Source organism: Myotis daubentonii, chromosome 17 (assembly GCF_963259705.1).
Source record: "Myotis daubentonii chromosome 17, mMyoDau2.1, whole genome shotgun sequence".
In the NCBI taxonomy this organism is placed as follows: Eukaryota; Metazoa; Chordata; class Mammalia; order Chiroptera; family Vespertilionidae; genus Myotis; species Myotis daubentonii.
The window spans coordinates 19,246,279-19,270,227 of NC_081856.1; the positions used below are offsets into that span (position 1 = coordinate 19,246,279).

General features: G+C 40.6%; 1 long non-coding RNA gene across 7 annotated transcripts; it reads right to left on the minus strand.

Annotated features, from left to right (window-relative positions):
- Window positions 1-306: 306 nt before the first annotated feature.
- Window positions 307-23,870, minus strand: LOC132220053 (uncharacterized). 7 transcript variants are annotated; one of them, XR_009449674.1, is made up of 5 exons: window positions 23,642-23,870; window positions 22,397-22,461; window positions 19,153-19,266; window positions 13,525-13,708; window positions 307-1,430 (listed from the first exon to the last, which is right to left on the minus strand). It is a non-coding gene; the product is annotated as an uncharacterized LOC132220053 (long non-coding RNA). The 7 variants fall into 7 exon arrangements; XR_009449676.1 differs by lacking the exon at window positions 22,397-22,461; XR_009449679.1 differs by lacking the exons at window positions 19,153-19,266; window positions 22,397-22,461 and having other exon boundaries at window positions 312-643; window positions 1,258-1,430.
- Window positions 23,871-23,949: the final 79 nt, after the last annotated feature.

Consider the following 23,949-nt stretch of genomic DNA (forward strand, 5'->3'; position numbering starts at 1 on the left):
GATCATAATGGAGTTGGTGCCCATAATTATCACCTAGTGATACAATAGGCGTTGTAACATTACTCACAGGTTTGTGGTGATGCTCATGTAAATAAACCTACTGCGCTGCCAGTTGTATAAAAGCATAGCACATACAATCATAATAGTGGACTATACCATCTAGGCTTGTGTAAGTGCGCTCTGCGAGACTCACACAACAATGAAGTGACCTCACAACACATTTCTCAGAATGCATCCTTGTGTTAAGCAGCACATGACTGCATCTGTAGAATAAGAAGAAATGGCACTAAAGTCACGTGCTTTAGAATAAATATCACAAGTTACAAAAAAAAAGAGAAATGGCACAAAACTTTGAACATATTTATTCAAAATAGTACAATATCCAAAACAGAAAACTACAGTTAAAACTTACTTATATATGTTTGAAGTAGAAAACTCTGATCTGAGAACACAGTTGCAGGACACGCGGAGGGATGAGCTGATGTAGGGGCTGCAGGTCATATAGTAGACATCAACTTCACCATTGTGACTCTTCCCCAGCAAAGCTCTGCAGCCCTGGTACAGCCATGGCAGAGGCAGTCAGCTGGACTGAACCTGGGTTGCGAAGGCTCAAGAAAATGACAATAAAGCTGAGGAAGACAGCCTGAGTGAAGGCCATGACATTTACACTTGATAAGGAAAGGAGGAGGTTACAGGCAGAAAGTCAAGGTCAAGGGCATGGGGGACTTAAACAGTTATAAAATGAGGTTAACAAAAACTTACTACATACACTATTATAATATTTTACATTTTAAAGTATATTGTAATTTTCAAAGCATGTTAAAAGTACATTTTATTTTTTACAGCAGTTTTAGGTTTACAGAGTTCCCACATACCTTTTGTCCCACACATACACAACCTCCCCTACTACGGACATCTCCCATCATAGTGGTATATCTGTTACAATTAGTGAATCTACATTGATACATCATTATCACCCAAAGACGATAGTCTACATTAGGGTTCACTGGGTTTTATGGGTTTGGATAAATGTATAACTACATGCATCCATCATTATAGCACCAGACAGAATAGTTTCACTCCCCTAAAACGCCTCTGCCTGTTCATCCCTCCCTTCCTTCTACCCCTGGTAACCGTATCTTTTTACTGTATCCAAGTTTTGCCTTTTCTAGAATGTCACATCATTGGAATCATACAGTATATATAAACTTTTCAGATGAACTTCCAATAATAATATGCATTTAAGACTCCCCTTACGTTTTCATGGCCTAATAGCTCATTTCTTTTTAGCACTGAATAATCTTCCTTTGTATCACAGTTCATCCATTCACCTAATGAAGGACATCATGGTTGCTTCCAAGTTTTGGCACTTACGAATAAAGCTGCTATAAACTCCATGTGCAGGTTTTTATGTGCCAATGCATTTTTACCTGAATATTAGAGCACATTTTAAAAATTGCATCCTAACAAGCCAAATACAGCACACCAAATCAAAGTATTTATCAATATGATTGGTAGTTTATCCTTCAGATATGCAATGAAACAACAAAAACTAAAACATCACAGTATTAGAAATAAAAGATTATTTCAACTAATGTTTTAAGGAATTAGCTCTCTATTTTGTCATTTCTCCCTATCTTCCTTCTGCCCCACCCCTCCTCAACCCTTAACACAGCATGATATAGTGGATCAATGGATACTGTAAGCAGGTTGTTTATGTTTGTGTCTGCTTGAATATGAGGCTTTGACACTTATGAGATGCATGGCTTAAATCAATTTCCTTACCATCTTTGTGTCTCTTCTTCCTCATCTGTAAAATAGGGATTTTTAGTAGTGTTTACCTCATGGGTTAACTGAGTTTATACCCATAGACTCTTAGAATAATACCTGACACATACATATCTGTCAAATAAAATGAATAACGTGTACATGGATCTCTTATGTGAATGTTGGTCTCAAAGGCCTGTATACAATTCTGATTAGGTTTCTCTGTTGGGTCAAACGTTCAGGTCTACTAATTGATTTTTTCCCCTACTTACAAGCCAACAAGTTAGCCTGTTACTTTTTCACTGATGCTGAAAGAAGACAAGAGACAATGTGAGTCAGAGAAAAAGATTCGTTTTGCTCACAGCACAACATAAAAAGCATGCACATAAGAATGCTTGCATCAACCCCTCTTGCCCCCAAGGTCCACGGGGGTGACGAAAAAGGGCTGAATAGATGCCAGGTGTGCAGTGGGAAAACAATGAGTTTGGGGGAACCCACTGCTTTCCTAGCAGGTGGGAAGCTGAGCCTGCCCTGTCCCAGAGGGAGACGTTACTTCGTCCCTCAAGATTGTTTGCTGCCAACACAACCATGACAAATGTCTTAAATAGAGTGATGTGGTAGAAAGCCTCCAATATGGCCCATAATGGTTCCTGCCTTCGGGCATTCATTCCTTCAATTAAAGACTTCGCTTCTGGTTATAAAAAGACCATGGCTTCTGTCTTGGGCACCCTCTCCCTCGCTCACTCTGGGGAAGATAGCTCCAGCCCGTATCTATGGCTAGTGTCTTTCTGGTCTACTCTGCTGTACACTTACCTGTTATAGGGACTAAGAGAGGACAGCTGAAGCCACAGTAGCTTGAGGGTTCAACACTGTCAGAAAATAAATGTTTGTTGTTTTAAGCCTTTGTTTTGGCGTAATCTGTTATGCGATAATAGATAATACAAGTGGCCAGGGCTTTGCTTGCTTGGCATACTGAGCATGACATGGAGGGGCTTGAGAGACCCATAGATAAGTCTCTTCCAACAAGTTAAAGCTACAACCTCTGTTAAAGAGGTAGGCAATGCCATCTTCCTAGAAGAGGGCTGACATGCGTAGGGTCTCTAGTATCTAGGGAAGAGGCAGACAATGAGATTGGAAACTAGAATTTGGAAGGAAACCCTTAGCTGAACTAGCCTTATCAATTTGGGGACTAATTTTTTAAAAAATATTGTTATTGACTTTTACAGAGAGGAAGGGAGAGTGATAAAGAGTTAGAAACATAGCCCTAACCGGGTTGGCTCAGTGGATAGAGCGTCGGCCTGTTGATTGAAGAAACATCCATGAGAGAGCAACATCAATCAGCTGCCTCCTGCACGCCCCCTATTGGGGATCGAGCCTGCAACCAAGGTACATGCCCTCGACTGGAATCGAACCTGGGACCTTTCAGTCCATGGCCCAGCCCGACACTCTATCCACTGAGCCAAACCGGTCAGGGCTTGGGGGCTAATTTTTGAAGAATTTTGTTTGCTTGAGTCCATAGTGCAGGAAGAGAAAAAAATGGCTTGTGCTTAGTGTATGCAGTGGGAAGCAAGGTAGGGAGGAATCATTTTATGGTGTCAAACGCTGAAATGCCTATACTGCATTTAGTGAACCACATTATAGAGTTGTATATTACTCCCTGTACTCATTTGCCTTCTGTTCATCTGGAGCCCTATTGTAAACTTTTGTTAAAATACTTTCTGGGGTCATTATCTGTAATACTTGTTCCACAACATTTAAAGGGAAACAGTGCCCCCTGGAGGCCAGAATGGCAATGCCCAGAGACAACCCTTTTCCCACCAAGAGGTAGAAGCTAGAATACACAAGGGAGATGCCAAAGTTCTTTATAAATGTTAAAATAAAAATAAAATAAAAAAGAGATAAAATTAAAAATCTCTTTGATTTAAAGCGTTTTAAAAATGGCATAAAAATTTGTGACTATGTATGGTGATGGATGTTAACCAGACTTATTGTGATGTCACAATATATACAAAAGACTGATAACATCCTGTGCTAGTACATGTCCATATACTTGGTACAAGCACACAGGTTTGGGGGATGGCAGATTGGAAGGACTTAGCATTTTACACGTTTCTGTGACCCAGTAATTCCACTTGTTGAAATCTAGAGTACTGAAATATTCCTAAATGAGCCTAAAGATTTATGTACCCAAAAAAGTCACATAAAATTTGTAAAGGGCACGACTGGGGCACAGCCTAAATGTCAACCACTAGGGGAGTGGGTAAATAAATTATGGTACATGGCAGAATACTCTCAAATGGCTGGGAGATTGTACTAGATAACTCCTCAAATCTCTTCTATCTCTTCCCATTTTAGGCCAATTCATCTCAGATCTTGCCTTGAGGCTCCAGCCCATATCTATGGCTAGGATCTTTCTGGTCTACTCTGCTGTACACTCATCTGTTATAGCAGTGGTTCTCAACCTTGGCTGCACATTAGATCACCTGGGAATCTTTTTTAAATCCTGATTTCAGGGCCTCATCCTCTGGAAATTCTGTTTCTTTGTTATGGGGTGAGGCCACAACATTAGTAACAAAGAAACAGAATTTCTGGAGGATGAGGCCCAAAAATCAGGATTTTAAAAAGATTCTCAGGTGATTCTAATGTGCAGCCAAGGTTGAGAACCATTGTGTTATAGGGACTAAGAGAGGACAGCTGAAGCCATATTAGCTTGAGGGTTCAAGGATCCTGGCTCCCAACCCCCTGTCACTTTTATCTAAAAATCGAGTATGTTTCTGTCAAATGTTTCCTACTTTAGGGCCTGATCAAATAGACAGCCAAATTTACTCAAGCTACATTTTATTTTATTTTATTTTAAATATATTTTATTGATTTTTTACAGAGAGGAAGGGAGAGAGAGATAGAGAGTTAGAAACATCGATGGGAGAGAAACATCGATCAGCTGCCTCCTGCACACTCCTACTGGGGATGTGCCCGCAACCCAGGTACATGCCCTTGACCGGAATCGAACCCGGGACCTTTCAGTCCGCAGGCCGACGCTCTATCCACTGAACCAAACCGGTTTCGGCATCAAGCTACATTTTAAAATCAGTCTCATCTATTATCCCTATGTCTATATAAATTAAGTAGGACATGTCCATCTTACAGGAAAAATCTATGGCTCAGAAAAATTAAATGGTTTCTGTAAGTGGCAGAGCCAGGATTAAGTCTAGAATGTGGGAGCACAGGTTCAATTTTTTTGTATAAATGAAATAAGATATCAATGTAAATATGGTTTATGCTGGATTTGGAATTACACCTGCATTTGAATCAAACTAATGCATAATTCAAAAGGATTAACAGGAGATGGTTATTTTAAAACCCTTTTACTTTAAATTGGCAATATTCATGCACTATAACCTGTTGAACAACAAAGCAAAAAGAACTAGTGATCTAATTCTAGTTACCGCAGGTGATTAGACTTGGCTCCGCTGGCAAAAGAGGCTAATGATAGCAAAGAAATCAAACTCATTCCTTCTCAGAGACAGACATTGAGGTGAAAAAGACATGCATTGTTAGGTCACTGCTTCTTCTGAACATCCTTAAAGTGGAACCAAATTTGGCTTTTACTGATGCTATCTCCAGTTCAACTTTTTTTAATTTTCTAATTTCTGAGGTGAAGAGAGCTGAGGTTAGCAAATCAAAGCATTATTTTAATTGTTTTTAAAAACATTTGAGAAATTGTGCTATTTTCAGATTATGTTAATTTAATAATAGTAGACAATTCACAGTGAGTAAGCAGGTCAGGACCTGAGAAGACAATGATAAAGTCAAAACATTAAGCACAAGCATTCTTATTTAACAAACTGCATATATGTGCCAAGTGTGGTGAATGTTTATGGTTCACTGGACTGCGTTGTATGCCAGACACTTGAAAGAACATTCCAGAGAGATGGTCTAACTTACTGGAAAGTAAGTCTCAAACCCCATATTTTTTCCTTTAAAAAAAAAAAAAAAAAAAATATATATATATATATATATATATATTTTATTGACTTTGGAGAGGAAGTGAAAGGAGAGATAAAAAACATCAATATGCCCTAACCAGTTTGGCTCTGGATAGGCCAATGCTCTGCGGACTGAAGAGTCCTAGGTTCGATTTTGGTCAAAAATATGTACCTTGGTTGCAGGCACATCCCCAGTAGGGGGTGTGTGCAGGAGGCAGCTCATTGATGTTTCTAACTCTCTATCCCTCTCCCTTCCTGTCTGTAAAAAAATCAATAAAATTTATTTTTAAAAAATGAAAACATCAATAACTGAGAATAATCGATTGGCAGCCTCCTGCATGCCCCTTACTGGGAATTGAGCCCATAACCCTGGGAATGTGCCCTGACGGGAATCAAACTGTGACTTCCTGGTTCATAGGTTGATGTTCAACCACAGAGCCACACCAGCTGGGCTTTTTTTTAAGAGTTGTATTATGAAATATTTAGACATTTTACAGGAAAAGGAATCTACAAGTCAATGACATAATTTTTTAAAAGGAAAAAACGAAAAAGAAAACAGGAGAGAAAAAGAAACTAGCAGTGCCCTGGATTTAAAAACATCTAATAATTGTGTAGATATTAATTAGTTTCTCATTTGAACAAACCAACTATGAAAGTCATTTTTGAGGTTATAGACATTTGGTTATAGACCTGGAAATAGATTTTAGCAATAAACTGTCAGTTTTGTGGTATGTAAGAAAATGCTCATATTTTAGAGACGGATTCTTAATATATGAAGGAACAAAATTACATACTTGGGATTTGCTTTTCAGTATTTCAGCAAAGGAAGAAAAAAAGTGGCAGATGAAGTAAATTTCAGCAAACTTAACAATCATTGAGTAATTCCCAAAGTAATGGAAATTTACTGTACTCTTTTTATAGAAGTTTAAATTTAAAATATTTTTTACAAATTATCCACAAATTTAAATTGGGGGTGGGGTTATGGTTGTAACTCTAGACCTTTTAGACCTGTGAAGTGTCTGTTATGGTCAATCATGAACTGTATATATAATTATTTACAGATTAAGTCAGTTGGTTTTAGTAAACTCTTTTACAAGAGGGAAACGTACTCTGAAGTCACCACAAACCTCCATTTGCCAAAGTTCTTTGGAATGGCATCCCTGCTTCCACGCTTGATCTCTAGTCATTCTCCACCTACTAGCTGGAGTTATATTTAAAACCATAATTCCAGGTCTAGCTGTTTGGCTTAGTGGACAGAGTGTTGACCTGAAGGGTCCCAGGTTTGATTCTGGTCAAGGGCACATGCCTGGGTTGCGGGCTCGATCCTCAGTGGGGGGCGTGCAGAAGGCAGCTGATCAATGATTCTCTCTCATCATTGATGTTTCTGTATCTCTCTCTTCCTCTCCCTTCCTCTCTGAAATCAATAAAAATCTATTTTAAAAAAATACACACACACCGTAATTCCAGTCACCTCATTCTCTGATTAAAACCCTTAAGTGGACTCCAATTTCCGGGATAAAATCAAAAGCTCTAACACAGCTCATACAGCCCTCTGTAAGGCAGCCCTGCATCTCTACTGCCTCCTCTGGGCCACTCACTATGCTCCCACCTCACTGGCTTCTTTCAGCCCTTCAATGGCCAAGGCCTGTCCTGGCCCATGACTTTCCCTAAGCTGCTCACTCCTCTTGGAACATCCTCCCCATCACTTCTTCACAGTACACTCCCCACCCATTGTTTTCACCTTATAGAAATGGTTCTTTTCTCCTGTAGCAATTTTCACAATTCGTTTGGGTTTATTTGTTTCATGTCTATTTCCCCCACTCTTCTCCATGTATATTCTGTTTACCACAGCCAACAATATTCAATTTTTATTGAATCAGTTAAGAAATATTTCTTCCAAGCCTTCCAGTCCCATAGGTATCATATAAATATTGAAATTGGATGGAAGGAATTGGTTGAATATTATCCAAAAAGTTGGCTTATACTTCCGAGAAATTAGGGTGGAGGGAGCAGAGGGCATTTGAGAGGAGAAATATTAATGCAGCAAGTGATGATTAGGTTGCAGAGCGAAACCTTACAAAAAGGAGTCAACCCACTGTGATTCTCGGTGTGTTTGAGCCCATGAACTTGTATTGCTCTATGATGTCTTTTCCACTCAGTCAGTGCCCTGACTTCTGCCCTAGTCCTCTGCTGTGCAATGAAGCACAGCTCTCCCCACCACCCCGTGGGAGGGATCAGGGGATGGGATCCAGACAACTGACTGGGATCTCTCACTCCCGTGCCAGGGAGCAAAAGTTGGCAGAATACATGCAAATATGTACACATCCACAATCACGGGAAGTTTTGTTTTGTTTTTTAATCACAGGGAGTATTTAACACACTAGTTTAAAAATTAAGAGCTCAAACATAGACAGTTAACAACTTTGAACTACTGGACTTAGGTATAATTGCACACCTTATGGTTATTTTTAAAGTTTAACACTATATGGTGCTTACAATGTGCCAGGCACTGTTGTAAGTGGTTTATAGCAGCTTATTAAAGAATTTAAAAGTACACATTCTTTCTCAGGTTATTTGTAAAAGTGATCTTGTAGTAGGTCACAAAGCAAGTCTCAACAATGAAAATTCAATAGCTATAGATCTAATCATATGTAGTAAAAGAACAAAAACAAGTAAGATAGCAGGTTCCCTGATAAAGACCAGAAGAGGCAGGGAGGGAGAGAGGGGATGGGTGAAGTGAGAAAGTGTTAGCTCTACCACTGCACTGGTACAGAAGAAAAGTATAAAAATCAATACAAGACATGGCCGAATGCATATCCAAACCCACAATCTGCCAGAGAATGTGTGCCAGAGTTTACACTGCCCACTTTCATTTTTTGCTGCCTCATTTCGTTTTCATACCCGTTCTGTTAAGTACAATTAGTTACTCCTATTTTGTAGATGAAGAAGCCCAGAGAAGTTAGTAACTAGGCCAAAGTTACACAACTGCGAAGTGACAAAGCCAGGAGTTTACCCCAGGTTCGCCTGACTCCCAAGTCCACGCTCTTTCCACATCTCCATGTTTCTAAAAGTCACAAAAATATAAATGCCATAAAACTCCACTTACTCAACACCCTTGGGATGAATCCTGCTGGACAGATGAGTGAGTGAAAGGCCACCCTCAGGAAGCACTGTTCCAAGCCCTCTGCGGTGAGAGCAGAGGGGACTCCAGAGGCCCGGGGGGAGGGGGCTGCTCCTGCCTGCTCCGCTCCCTCTTGGGCTGCTGGCACTGGAAGCCCAGCACACCTGGTGTCTAACCGACATGCTCTTCCAGCAGAAGATGGCCACAGATTCCCTTTCCTTTTTTAAAAAACCTCACCTGAGGATTATTGAGTACAAACCCCAACCAGGGATTGAGCCTGCATCCTTTTCTGGTGTACGGAATGACACTCCAACTGAGTCGTCCGGCCAGGGCTCCTTTTTCCTTTTTGCTCCCTCAAAGCACAAACCAAATAGACGGAAAATTCAGAAATAATTTTAGCACAAACTAAGGAAAACAAAACAAAGTGTTTACTGAAAATACACCAGTTGGATTCCCAAAGCAGTTTTCTGATCTCAGACTGGGCACACAACCAGTCCTGAATGTTAAACACTGCCCCCTTGGTCCCAAAGGGCGTCATGACTCTGTAGGCCTATTTTCCGTGTCGTTCCTCAGTATTTTGCTATCTCCTGGCCGGGTGGCTTTCAGTGTTTATCTTGTTCATAGTTCTTGAAATGGGTCTAGTGATTCAGTCTACTGCTTCTATATGTAACCTCCCTGAATTTTAGATTCCACATCTGCATAAAAAGGGAAAGATGAAAATATCTAACTCAGATCAAATAGGGAGATCATGTAAGTATATGGCACATAGTAAGCACGCATAAGTTATTTTTCTCTTCTTTCCCATCTCTGAACCTGTGCAGAATCTTCTCCGTCTCCTTCTTCATCATCATCTTGACAATTATATCTAACTAGAGGCCTGGTGCACAAAATTCGTGAATGGGTAGGGTCCCTAGCCGTGGCCAACAATCAGGGTTGATCGGGGCCTTTCAGCTTCTGGCTAAGGCCTTCCTTCCCCTGGCTGCCAGCTGCTGGCCGGGGTCTTCCTTCATTCTGTCCCGCCCCCTGGTGGTCAGCACACATCATAGCGAGTGGTTGAACTCCCAGTTGGTTGAACTCCCGAGGGGACAATTTGGATATTAGCCTTTTATTATATAGGATGACTGAGTACGGACTATGTTCCAGGCACTGTTTTAAGCACTTGATATACATTAATCAATTTATTCCTAATCACAATCTTATGAGGTAGGTTCAATGACCACCTTAATTTTATGAAGACCTGGAGGCACCGAGAGGACAAACAAGTTACCCAAGTTCAAAAGCTGGGACTTCAATCTAGCCAGTCAGGTCCCAGAACCACCATGCTATACCACGTACAAATGGACTCTTCTGTGTTAAAGTTAGCCATCCAGACCTACATCCCTCCACCTAGTTTGCCTTTCTGGTCTGTTTCCATCTCCAACCAGGCCTATAAAGTGGGTCTTAGAGTAAGAAGAGAGAGAATTGATGGAATATAAAACAGAGCCCACAAGTATTTCCAATCATATGCAAATATATATTTTATGATTAAAGATGCATCTACTTTATAATTTTCAGTATTGTTTGAATTCTTCGAGCAGACATTTAATACTTCCAAAATCAATTTTAAGAGTGCATAAAGTAGATTCACTTGGATGGGTGGGTGGGGGGGGGATTTCCAAGGATCAGTAAATTTGGAAAGGAAGAAGTGATTGCATATAGGAGGAAAGGTTTATTTGTTTATTTAATCAGTTAAACGGCATTAAAACAATAACTTAGCCCTGTAAGCATAACCAATGGACATAAGACACTGGGGGGTAGGGGAGGACGGGGGATTGTCAAGGGCGGGGGGGAAAAAAGGACACATATGTAATACCCTTTGTAATACTTTAAGCAATAAAACTTAAAAAAAAATAAAATAAAATAAAAAATAACTTAGCCCTGGCCTTGTTGGTCAATGGTTAGAGTGTCAGCCCCCAGCAACAAAGGGTCTCAGGTTTGATTCCCAGTCAAGGGCACATACCTGGATTGCAGGTTTGATCCCCAATTAGAGCAAGTGTGGGAGGCAATCAGTTGATGTGTCTCTATTTCCTTCCTTCCTTCCTTCCTTCCTTCCTTCCTTCCTTCCTTCCTTCCTTCCTTCCTTCCTCTCTCTATTTCTTTTTCCCACCCTTCCACTCTCTCTAAAAATCAATGGAAAAATATCCTCAGGTAAGGATTAAAAAAAACAAAACAAAAAACCAACTTAGTAAAAAAATAAATATTTCCCCATATCAGTAGGACAGTGATTAAGAACAAGGATTAAGCCCTAACTGGTTTGGCTCAATGGATAGAGCGTCGGCCTGTGGATTCAAGGGTCCCAGGTTCGATTCCGGTCAAGGGCATGTACCTTGGTTGCGGGCACATCCCTAGTGGGGAGTGTGCAGGAGGTGCTGATCGATGTTTCTCCCTCATCGATGTTTCTAACTCTCTATCCCTTTCCCTTCCTCTCTGTAAAAAATCAATAAAATATATTAAAAAAAAAAAGAACAAGGATTAAGAGCAAAATGGGCTGAATTTTAGCAACAAAACTTTACTAGCTATTTTAACTTTACTTCTAGGTTTTCTCATCTATAAATAGAATAATAATACCTATCATCTAGAGATATAGTTAGGCTTAAAATAAGACAATATAATTAAGGTGCTTGGTATGGCACATTTTTCTTTACAACATCATTGTAATGGTTGAAGAGTATTCTGTGTTATGACTGAGCTAGGATTTATTTAACCAGTCCCTCATTATTAAATATTTGGTTCATTTTCAATACTATCAATATAAAAACATTTTCATACATTTCTGGTTATTTCTTTAGGGTTAACTCTTAGTGCTTTGGTGGATTGAAGAATATCACCGTTGTAAACTGATAACACATATTATAAAATTATCAACCAACACATAGTTTTACCAAGTTAATCTCTGTATTGAAGGTATTTAGTCAACTACTGCCAATAATGGGTACTAGTCTAAAGAAATATGCTAATTTTATAGGCCCCCAAGGACCCCATGTTGTTATTTTACTTGCTTATTAGATGTTTCAATTTCTTCTTTTGTTATATAATAAAGTTCTTAGGCTCCATAAATTAGAGTATGAGCTTAGTAGAAAATAGAAAAATAATTGAAATAAGTAAAAATTTTAATGTAGCATATTAAAGATGTGGCATTTTAAGTTATATATGATGGGATGAATTTTTCCAATGGTTTCCAAAGTACCCTCTGGAGCTTCTTCTGGTGGTGTTGGGGGTTTGGGGGTGCGGGGGGAAAGGGATGGAGGGTAGGAATGATGGCAGGGATGCTATCAGGTTGAAATAACTCTTATCTTGCCCCATTTCAACTGCACTTACCTGTTTTACATATTCAACTTATTGGTAAGTTGATCTGAAGAGTTCTGAACCTGGAAACAAAACCAAAACCACATTTAACTAAGTTTTTTTTCCCCTTTTATTAAATACTAGAGGCCCGATGCATGAAATTCATGCAAGAGTGGGCCTTCCGCCCTAACCGGTTTGGCTCAGTGGATAGAGTGTCGACCTGTGGACTGAAAGGTCCCAGGTTCGATTCTGGTCAAGGGCATGTACCTTGGTTGTGGACACATCCCCAGTGGGGGGTGTGCAGGAGGCAGCTGATCGATGTTTTTCTCTCATTAATGTATCTGACTATCTCCCTTCCTCTCTGTAAAAAATCAATAAAATATATTTTTTTAAAAAAAGAGTAGGCCTTCCTTCCCCCAGCTGCCGGCACCAGCTTCTCTCCGGCACCCGGGACCCAGGCTTCCCTCACAGAGGGAGGCCCCACCCACCCGCTGCAGCCCACTGGTCGGTGGCCTGGGCCTCCCTCTTCTGGGTGATCATGGAGCCCCCCGATTGATCATCCCGCCGGCTGATGGCCTGGGCCTCCCTCTGCGGGTCAATCTGGGGTGATGGCCGGGCCCCGACCAATCACATCGCACTTGCCTTGGCTAGCCTGGCGCCAGTGGGTGTCACAGCGTGATCCTGGATGGTCGTCAGGTCGTTCCACTGTTCAGCCGTTCAGTTGATTTCCATATTATGCTTTTATTATATAGGATATTTTTATTGATTTTAGAGAGGAAGGGAGGAGAGATAGAAACATCAATGATGAGAGAGAATCATTGATTGGCTGCCTTCTGCATGCCCCCTACAGGGGATGAAGCCCACAACCCAGGCATGTGCTCTTGACCATAATTGAACCCAGGACCCTTCAGTCCACAGGCCAGTGCCTATCCACTGAGCAAAACCGGCTAGGACCCAAAACCACATTTAAAGCAAGGTTTCGGGACAATTGGTATTTTGCAATATAAAATAAAAAGATAAGTTGAATCCCTCAAATCACATACAAAAATATAAAACATTAAAAGAAAAAACCCCTCCATAAATTATCAGAAAATATGGACAAACATTAACTCCTTTTCAAGCACACTGATACAACTAGAGACCATAATGAGAGACAGTATTTGTTCAGTTGTTTTTTTCTAAAATGTGTGCCTCTGATACAGATTCAAAATGTTTTTGTATCCAAAGTATGGAAATGCTATATATCAATAGTTGTCCTAAGGGATGGCTTAGGGCACTAAACACCCCCATTATCTCTATTAGCTTCTCTAGGTCACCCCCAAATACCTGGTATAGCTCTAAATAAAAGTGTGCAAAACAGATGTAGCTGAAGGACACATCCTAGAGTATCTTGTGCTGTGAGCAGACTCTTGACACTAAGCTCTTCCTCTCCCTAGACATTCTGGAGCCATCACTGCTGCTCTCTGGAAAGAGTCACAATGTCATCAGCAAAGAAGGCTTCTGAGAAGACCTACAGTGGAAAAAAAAGAAAACGAAGTTTACTCATCATTTCCTAAACTTACTTGACTATAGGAGCCTTCCCTCAACATGATACCTATTAATATCCATCGAATTCATGGAGCATACCTTCACAAATGTCAAGATAGATGAACTTAGTATTTGAATGGGAAAATGCTGATTGAGATGAGCCCTTGTGAAATACTGTCCACTGATTGCTATTTTACCAATGTTCAACTTGAGGTGCTCTCCGATATTGTGATTTGCTGACACCTAGTGCCAATGCTTTAATTTAGCACATACATATCATTTCCTACAATGCTTTATATATATATATTTCCTTTCCCCAATCCTCACCTGAGGATATGTTTACTGATTTTTAGAGAGAGAGAGGAAGAGGGATAGAGAGAGAAACACAGATGTGAAAGAGAAACATCAATCGATTGCCTCCCCCAGATACCTCTACCGAGGATTGGGGATCAAACCTGAAACCCCTGTTCACTGAACGATGCTCCAACCAACCGAGCCACCTAGCCAGGGATACAACGACAGAACGTATATTGCTGCCCAATTAAATAAAAACTCCTGCTTGCAGACTGTGTTGGGTTTAAATTCTTGTACATCACAACTATGATGCACTTATACTGTGGAATACTCTAAAATGTATGTGTAAATGATTCACAGGGCTAAAAAAGCATGCTCTTCTCTCACCTATTAAAATATGACACTTATGAAACTACACATATGGACGATGTGTCTGATACTACTTGTTCTGACCTTTGCCTTACTTTTGAAAGGAACTGAATTAGACTGTATTTGTGATAGAACTAGAAGGTTCAGGAAAAGAGGTCAGCCCATTTCTACAGAAACACAAAGCTGTTACTGGAATGAAGATGCAACAGATATTTCTTTTACTAAATTCGTGAACTTTATTTTCTTTTACACCAAAAGTAACCCCTGAGTTCTAAATAAAGGGAAAAAGAAGAGGAGGCAGAGGTACTATAATTGCAGTGGTTATTTGGTCCAGCCATTTAAAATTAATGTTAACTTGAATTGTAAAGTGTTAAATTTATGAGCATTTTGATTCCACTTCTGATCTGTATTAAATGTGTCTCTGTATTGTTTACTTTAAAATGTCAATGCAAATGATGCTTCCCAGGTCTTTTGCTGCTCGTTCTAGATAATTAGTTTTTTTAAAAAAAAATTTTTATGGATTTTTAGAGGGAAAGAGAAACATCGATGTGAGAGCTGAACATCGATTAGCTGCCTCCTGCATGCCCCTACTGGGGATTGAGCCCGAAACTCGGCCTGTGCCCTCCTCGAACCAGCAACCTTTTGGTGCACAGAATGATGCCCAACCAACTGAGCCACACCAGCCAGGGCTAGATAATTAGTTCTTATGTTTTAATAAAGATTCTAGTGCTAAAAAATATTGGAATGCGAATTTTAATTGCCTATCACTTGATAACTCTGTAAAGCAGTCTTATTCACTATAAGATAGGGTTACTATTTTTTTAAAAAAATATATTTCTTTATTGGTTTCAGAGAGGAAGGGAGGAGAGATAGAAACATCAATGATGAGAGAGAATCATTGATCGGCTGCCTCCTGCACGCCCCCCACTGGGGACCGAGCCCACAACCCAGGCATGTGCCCCTGGCCGGAATCAAACCAGAGACCCTTCAGTCCGCAGGCCGACGCTCTATCCATTGAGCCAAGCCGGCGATAGGGTTACTATTTTTGAGTATTTGAGATCCGAATTAAATAGTGTCTAATATAATTATTGCTGGGAACCAATTTTTCATTGTGTATTTACTGGTTCTCTTAAAGCTACCAAGTTGTTGTGAATATAAGCATGTCTGTGTGTGTTTTGTGCAATGTCTGCTTCTAACTGGAATGTGGCACTGACAGGTGAAGTGCTGGTTCTTTTTTTTTTTTTTTAAAGCAACTTCTTTTTCAAATATATTTTTATTGATTTCAGAGAGGAAGGGACAGGCAGAAACATTGAGCAGCTGCCTCCTGCACGATCCCTACTAGGGATCGAGCCTGCAACCTGGACATATGCCCTGGCCAGGAATCAAACCATGACCTCTTGGTTCATAGATGGAGGCTCAACCACTGACACACACCGGCCGGGCAGTGCTGGTCCTTTCGTCTTGGCCTGTCTAGGCTACTGTGTGACATGTGATGACTCCACTCGCTATCAAAATTACTGTGAAATCTTTACTACACTGTGTCATGATGTCCTTTAGTTTTTATCTGATAGAAACAAGATCCTAAACTCAACATAAACTCAGGCACTCAAAACTTCATGTTTTAAGGTGTTCACCTGGAAAATCACAAACAATGTCACTGTTTTAGTATAAAAATAGCAACACAAAAATTTTTTAAAAAAATATTTTTATTGATTTCAGAGAGGAAGAGAGAGCTAGAAACATCAATGATGACAGAGAATCATTGATTGGCTGCCTCCTGCATGCCCCACACTGGGGATTGAGCCCGCAACCCGGGCATGTGCCCTGATCGGGAATCGAACGGTGACCTCCTGGTTCACAGTCGATGCTCAACTACCGAGCCACACTGGTAGTTGAAATACTGCCGTGGATGATAGCCATTCATTCATTCACTTAATATTTATCGAGGCTACTGTGTGCTTGGCCCAGGGAATCCAACAATCAATAAACTCCCTGCCCTTATGAACAGCTTTGCAGTCTAATGGGGAAGGAGGACAATAGACAAGTAATTATATAATTTCAGACAGTGATTAGTGCTGTAAAGAAAGTGAGCAGGCTTAGGGAATGGGAAGCTGAAAGGACAGGGGTACTGTTTTAGAAAGGCTGGCAGGAATGGCATCATGTCTGAGATTTGAGCAGACATTAAAAGAATACTTGGGGAAGAGTTCTCCAGGCAGAAGAGCAAGTTCAAAGGCCTTGAGATAGGAATGTATGTGGACTGTTTGAAGAGCAACCAGGAGGCCAGTGTGGCTGAAGCACAGCCAGGAAAAAATGTCAAACAAATAGCAGGGGCCAAATCACACAGGGTCAGTAATGAAGCCATGACTTGGGTGGTTCTAAGGGGAAAAAATGGGACTGCAGAAGGCATGCTTTAGACAGACATGAGGGGGAACTATGTCTCCAAAACTCAACTTTTTTCTTTTACTTTGTAAAATCAACTTTATTTAGATATTACTTATGTACATCAAACACACCCATTTTAAGAGTACAGATGAGTTTTGGCAAAGGTGGATAGCCACGTCACCATCATTATAATCAAGACAAAGAAAATTTCCATCATCCAAAAAGTCCCCTTGTTTCCTTTTGCAGTCAGTCCCCATCCCTTTACCCTCTACCAGAGCCAGGACTCACTGGAATTTGAGGACTTAGTTCAATGTGCACTTTGAGGACTTAGTTCTGTGCTGTCCAATATGGTAGCCACTAGGCACACGTGGCTACTTAAATTTAAATAAAATGAGCATTTCAGTTTTTCAAGTGCCTAATAGCCACACATGGCTAGTGGCTGTCATATAGGACAGGACATGCATAGGATTCTTCCATCACTGCAGACAGTTCTATTGGGCAAAGCTGAGATGTTACCTTGGTGGAATTTGACTTTCACCACATGGAGGTAGGCCAAGCAGCATGAAAACTGTGTAAGCCACATAAGTCACATTACCTAGCTTCATGTTACTATCTGTGTTTACTACATTTATCACCAAGTAATTAATAAAGCCCGTGGGTATGGAAGGGGGAGGAGTGTTCACTGGGATAGCATAATGGCAACGGTAATTATGAAATTGTTCACCACAGAAATTCTTCTTCCACTATTAAGTTTAATGAATATCCTATTTTTATTTAGGGAAATGGTCATTTCCCTTATAACTCATAAGGCACAATTTTGTTTTAAGTAAAATTAAACCTCAAAATCATACTGACTATATCTGTGTTTTGTGTGTTGTTGTTGTTTTTTTAAAGCGGTGAGGTTTTTTGTGTTTTTTTTTTTTTAATAATACATTTTTATTGATTTCAGAGAGGAAGGGAGAGGGAAAGAGAGATAGAAACATCAATGATCTCCACACTGGGGATCGAGCCTGCAACCTGGGCATGTGCCCTGACCTGGGAATTAAATGGTGACCTTCTGGTTCATACATAGGTTGACGCTCAGCCACTGAGCCATGCTGGCCGGGCTCTATTTATGTGTGTGTGTGTGTGTGTGTGTGTGTGTGCATCTCCCCCCCACATACCCAAGGCAGGATTCTAAAGCAAATATGCTAAAATAGTGACAAATAAAAATGCATCTAAGCCAAATTTGGCCATTGGCCACTAGTTTGCACTCACTTTTTGACTAATTCTCTCTCAAATTACTAAGCAGTTGTGAGGTAGTGGAAAGAGGGAGGGCTGAACATGGAAGAAAATCTTGACTTGAAGCCCAGCTCTGCTACTTGCTAGTTGGGTGGTAATAATGATGATAATGTTAACCTTTCCATTACATCTTCTCATAGGTAGGACAATGCTATCTATCTCACAGGATTGTTTTAAAGATCAAGGTAATATACTTAAAAGCACCTGCCTTATAAGCCCTCAATACATTTTTCATGGAATTTGTGATACTTATTTTCCTGTGTCGCTTTGATTGATTATATGCTTTATTCTACTTGTATTTATAAACAGTTTAGATCAGGCTGTTTCTTCTATTAGAATGTAAGCTCCTTTGGGATAGGGCTGGCCTTTAAGTTCCTATAATAGCTACTTCAGTAATTAAGTCCCTCCCATATCCACCCCAAACTTCAACAAAAGCTTGTAACTAACTTGACATCTGATTGTCTGGGGTAGAGATCGGGAGTAAATAGTCAACTCTTAGTACAGATGCACATTTCACGGGAGAAAGAATGTAGCTGACTTAAAACAATCCCCCAATACTGCCGATCACTCTTCAAATACTCTCTGCAATTCTTGTTCCTAAAGTCCTCCTTCCACCCTTGGCTATAACTTCTCTGTGATACTTCACTTCCTCCTGCAATTTAAAAGAGAAAAAACAAGGACACCTGTTCTGTTGTGAAGTGGATGCCTTGTTTTTAGGTTAAGTAGATGTCTTTAGCTTTTACATTTACTAGGTTTGTTAAAAGCAACCCAGCAAGTTTAAAAGTGCCATACTAGAAATTACGGGGGATAAACGAATTTTAGTTTTAAGTGAATTTTGTAATTCAGATACAAGTGATGCTAGGGTGATGGTGGTAGAAGAGTTATATATCAGAGCAGCTAACATTAGGCGCCCAGCTCATTTTTCCCATCTGTAATACTGAGACAAGAACTATTATGCATCCCACAAAGATCTTATGAACATTATTCGGCGATTAAGATCAGGGAATTTTGGAGGAAGAGGAAGGAAGCATGTGTATCTCATGTAAGTAGATTAAAAGCTTTCAGCACTCTTATGGCCTTATAAGAAACAGTATTACCCACCTTGGTCACTGTAGCTCAATTGGTTGAGCATCATCTTGTGTACTGAAAGGTCGCCGGTTCGATTCCTGGTCAGAGCACATGCCCTGGCAGTCTGATCCCCGGTCAGGATACATGCTGAAGGCAGCCAATTGATTCACAAGTTGAACTTGGCATGGTTAATATCATCACCCTTTCTTTATTTATGTTAGCTTTCTTACTCTGAGAACTTTGACTGCATTTACAGATTCATTAATGAAGTGATTTTCAGGTTAAATGATCTAATTTAATTCTAGAATTGCCTGAAAACTTACTCTCCCTCTCCTCCCCCTATCAATTAAATATGCTTTACACCAAGGTATTTCTATTTTCCCCCCTCAAAAGTATAATTCTTAAAACTAGAAGAACTATAGTAACCAATGGGTTTAAATATCAAATTTAGTTTGAGAAGAATGCTTCCACCTAATCAAGGCCCCACATAGGGAAATTAGCACTAGATCAATCAAGTGGATTGTGCTTGACAAACCAGAGAAAGGCTGCCCATTTTTTCAGTAGGATGGGAAGTGGTTATTTTGTCAAGGTATGATTCAGAATGACATATTCAGGTGCAATTTAAAAATATCTACTTCACTGTTCATATGTGTCACTCATAAGTTCATATTCATAAGGAAAATTTGGATTGGTGAAGACAAGACATAAAAATGCATGACAGTGTTCGAACTGCACACTGCTGCCAGCCTTCACATGCTTCACATTCAATTGTTTGAATTCTGAATGAGAAAAATGAAATTTTACTGCAGGTGTACCTTCTCAGTCATGGCAAAAATTATTTCCACTTAAAGGACATATCCAATTTCTCAACTTATAAACACTCGATTAAAAATCAGTTCCAAGACCACTTAAGCAATTACCAAACTATTGTCAATACAGATATAAACCACTTTTCCTGCATAAATTAATTCTTTATGAAAAACTTTGTTGAAAACGATCCCCTTCAAGGTAAATACCATTGTTACAGGATAGTAAGAAGCTAGGAAAATTCCAGGACAAGCAGAACAGGGAAACTAAGGAAGATAGTCAAACAGCAGTTTGCAGCCCCATGATAAATCCTATCTTCCCTAAACCAAGGAAACTTAAGAGTAAATGGTTTGCACCTCTCCCCAACCAGAGGGTAAATAGCTTAAATCACCTATTCAGGGAGACAGAAAACAGAAATCCAATTAGTGCCATTTCCCAACCACACCCAAGAACAGACAAATTAAGAGAATAAATCTCATCTTGGTACATTAGCATAAAGCTGGTGAAAACTCTATTGATCCCCTAAGAAATCCCCTAAAAGCCCAGCCTTTAAAACTCCTGAAAACGAAGGTCCCAGTGTGCTCTCCCTCCAGGGAGCATGCCTATGCCATTCCCTTTCCCCACAGGCACTTTATTTCCTAAACTTCAAGGGACTCATGAGACTTGCGCCCAGGGGAGCAATGGGCAGCGGCAGCTCATCCCTGGCTTACCCCCGCAATCTGTTGCCAAGGCTCTCTTTTCTCTAATTTCTCAGTGACGTAAAGCAGACCACCTAGGCCAGGGGTGGGCAACCTTTTTGTGAGTACGTGCCAAAACCAGCAAAATCTCTGACTCAAATTCTTCTGCGTGCCAACCCTAAATTTTTGAGAACATGTTATGCCTACTTGATATCTCTTAAGGTGTACCTATGTGAAGAACCTTGAAGAAATAATAAAATTCATTCAAGCGAGAAAAACACAGTACAGTGGGGCCTTGACTTACGAGTGTCCCGACTAACGAGTATTTTGAGATACCAGCTGTCTCTCAGCCGCTTTTTGCATTGAGTTGACAGAGTAATTTGAGTTAACGAGCTCCTTAACGAGCTCGGTCTCCGAACGAATTAAACTCGTAAGTCAAGGCCCCACTGTATATGATGATGAAAAATACATAATGTATACATGTACACTGATAGTCCAACAGAAAACTTTATGACTCCGTTTGATATTATCAGTGGGACTTTTGCTGCTGCATCACTGATGACAGAGATTTTACATCAGGTTTATATTTCAGAGATATGCTACCACTTTCATCCGTCAGGCTACTCCTATTATGAGACTTGACAAAATTCTTCACTGAGAACAAAGATTCACAAGTGCATGTGGATGAAACCAAAACACTGGTCAGGTCTAGGAAGGCAGGGAGAGTTAAGGCAGAGGCGTAGAAATTGCTCTTCCCCTCTCTCGTCAATCCATGTCTATGGTCTTTAATTAAAATTATTTATTTATCTAAGATGCACCTACACTGAATTTATCTGGAAAATAAAAAAGTCGATATTAAGAAAAGAATTGTAAATGGAAGATTGTAAGAGAGGGTTTTGCGTGCCAGCAAAAGTTACTGGCGTGCCATGTTTGGCATGCGTGCCAGGGGTTGCCCACCCTTGACCTAGGCTCTCCTGTTGCTTTTCTATGCCCTTACTTGTTTCACTGTCCTAAGTGTGTTTTTGCTGCAGTCAATAAATTCTTGCTTTGCTTTTCTACACTTCGTCTCTTGGATTGAAATCTTTCCTTCAAGAAGGCAAGAACCAGTAACACCATTGCCTATCTTGTTTAAAGGTAACATTATTTTCGCATGGATAAAGTAGAATTGGGCGAGAAAATAATGAACATTTGAAGGATTTCTCTTCCCAACGTATTATTTCTTTTGAAGAAAATTATACACAATAACCAGGTGAAAGTCAATACTAAGACTCTTTAGGAGAATCTATCTTACAGATGGTTCATTTCAAGCATCTAATTCTATTTACTCTAAAAACCTAACCTTACCTTGGCAGATACGGAAGACTCAAATGATCTCACGGACTGCACTTACGTTATCTATTTTGTGCCAAATGTTTCAGAAATTTTGAGCAAGTTTACTTATCTAAGGTTTTGAAAACAAGAATTTCCAGAATGGTAAGTGAAAGGGACTGACTGTAAAATAATTTAAATAACACTAGCTTTCAACTAACATATGTGCTTTTGCATGAAAAGGCAGTTTCCTAGCACACAAGTAAGAAAATAAAGCTCTTTCACCTCCTTATGGATTCTAGTTCTTACTAAGGAGACCCCGAGGCTTGCCAAAAGGTCTGACCTTAACTGCTCTTCTTTTCTTTCGTAAAGAAAAGTACTGTAAAAAGCACTGAGTCTGAGATAACACTGGTGATCTGAACCTTGGACAAGTCACTTAATTCTCTCTAGTCTGTTTCTGTAACTGCAAAGGAAGTCAACCATACCTGGTAAAGGTATCGCAGGACTGGTGTGAGGACGAGACGATGTATTCGAGCACATTATGTACACTCTGTGGATGAAAAGGGGTCACGTACTAAACTTGACAAGCTCAGGGGAGGCCTCCACAGCTGGTCTTAACGAACCCAAAGAGACCAAAGTAACCACACAGCATCGTCCGAATGCAGACATTCCTAACATAAAGCAGGTCACGGAAGGTGGTCCTGTCCTAGGCTTGTAGCTTATTCCCTGACAGAGGTCAGTCTGTGCCTTTGTGCATCTAGGATAACACACCTTTGAAGTGTAGCTTTCCTTTCCCGACCCCTCAGAGGCACCGCCGCCTGCACCAGAGCACAGGCCACACTGCTCTTGCTGCCCACATGCCATCTCTGTGCTGTACCTGTCATCCTGTACCTCCCAATGGACAAGGTGTCTCTCCATTTTACCTTTTATCCAATCTCAGACATCTTCCCACAGTGCTTTCTCCCACCTCTCCGACCGACCACCAGTGGGCTTTACATAACCCTCTTCTGCCTCCTCCTTTGGTTCTAAGGCTTACAATAACCTATGAAACAGCCATCTCCTGGAACATTTTCTCAATCCATTGAGATTTTGCTTCCCAGCTATTGTGTCAGTTTGGCTCAAACTCTTTTATAAGACTTTTTTCTTAGGCTGGTTGTGCTTTGTCAACAACTATAATAGGAGCCAGGGGCTAGCTACTATCTTGTTGATACTCGCCTTGCCGTTCCTGCCTGTGTCCCTGTTTGTAAAATGGGTACAGATGTAGGTTTGTTCCTATCCAGTCACTTGCTGGACTGTGAACTTGAACATGTCATTTCCTTTCGGGACGTGTTTCCTAACAAGGTTATTACGAAGAGCCACTGATATCGTGTATGGCGATGACAGACATACAGTAAGAATGTGATGATGGCTGCTGTAACTCTGAGGGAAGGAGGTATTATTTATACTGTAAACTGCAGGCGTCCAGGGAAGGAGGAAACAAATGGCGCCTTCGCGACCCTCAGTGGAGAGGCAGAAAAGGCAGAAAATGGGCGCAGGCGCCTCAGTGGCTTGGAATAGCGGGAAGAATGAGAATAAAAAAGTATGGGAGTAAACAAACAAACAAAAGACATTAAACATTCCGAGAATCAATCCACTATTTTTCCCCTTTTCTCTTATGACCGCTAGCCTAGAGAAGACCATTTCATTCACCTTCCCAGCCCGCCACATCGCTGGACATTTATTTACTGTACCTTCTCACTGAGAGCCTTTCATTTCCCTCCCCTTCTAGACGGCGTGAACTGCAGACCCTCTGCTTCCGACACCCATACCCTGTAACTCGGCTTTAACCAGAAAGCTTCCCCGTATCCTTCCTCCGCCTGAAGAGGAAGTGAAGCTGAATGGACCGCAGTGCATCCTAGGAAAGATGGTCTCTCATACTCCTTTGCTTGGGCCCCGGAGTGGGGAAGACAGCAAAGCCAACCCAGATAAAACTACAACTCCCGGCAGGCAACGTGAGTGACTACTTCCTTTCTGCCCCCCCTTCCTATTGCCTTCCTCT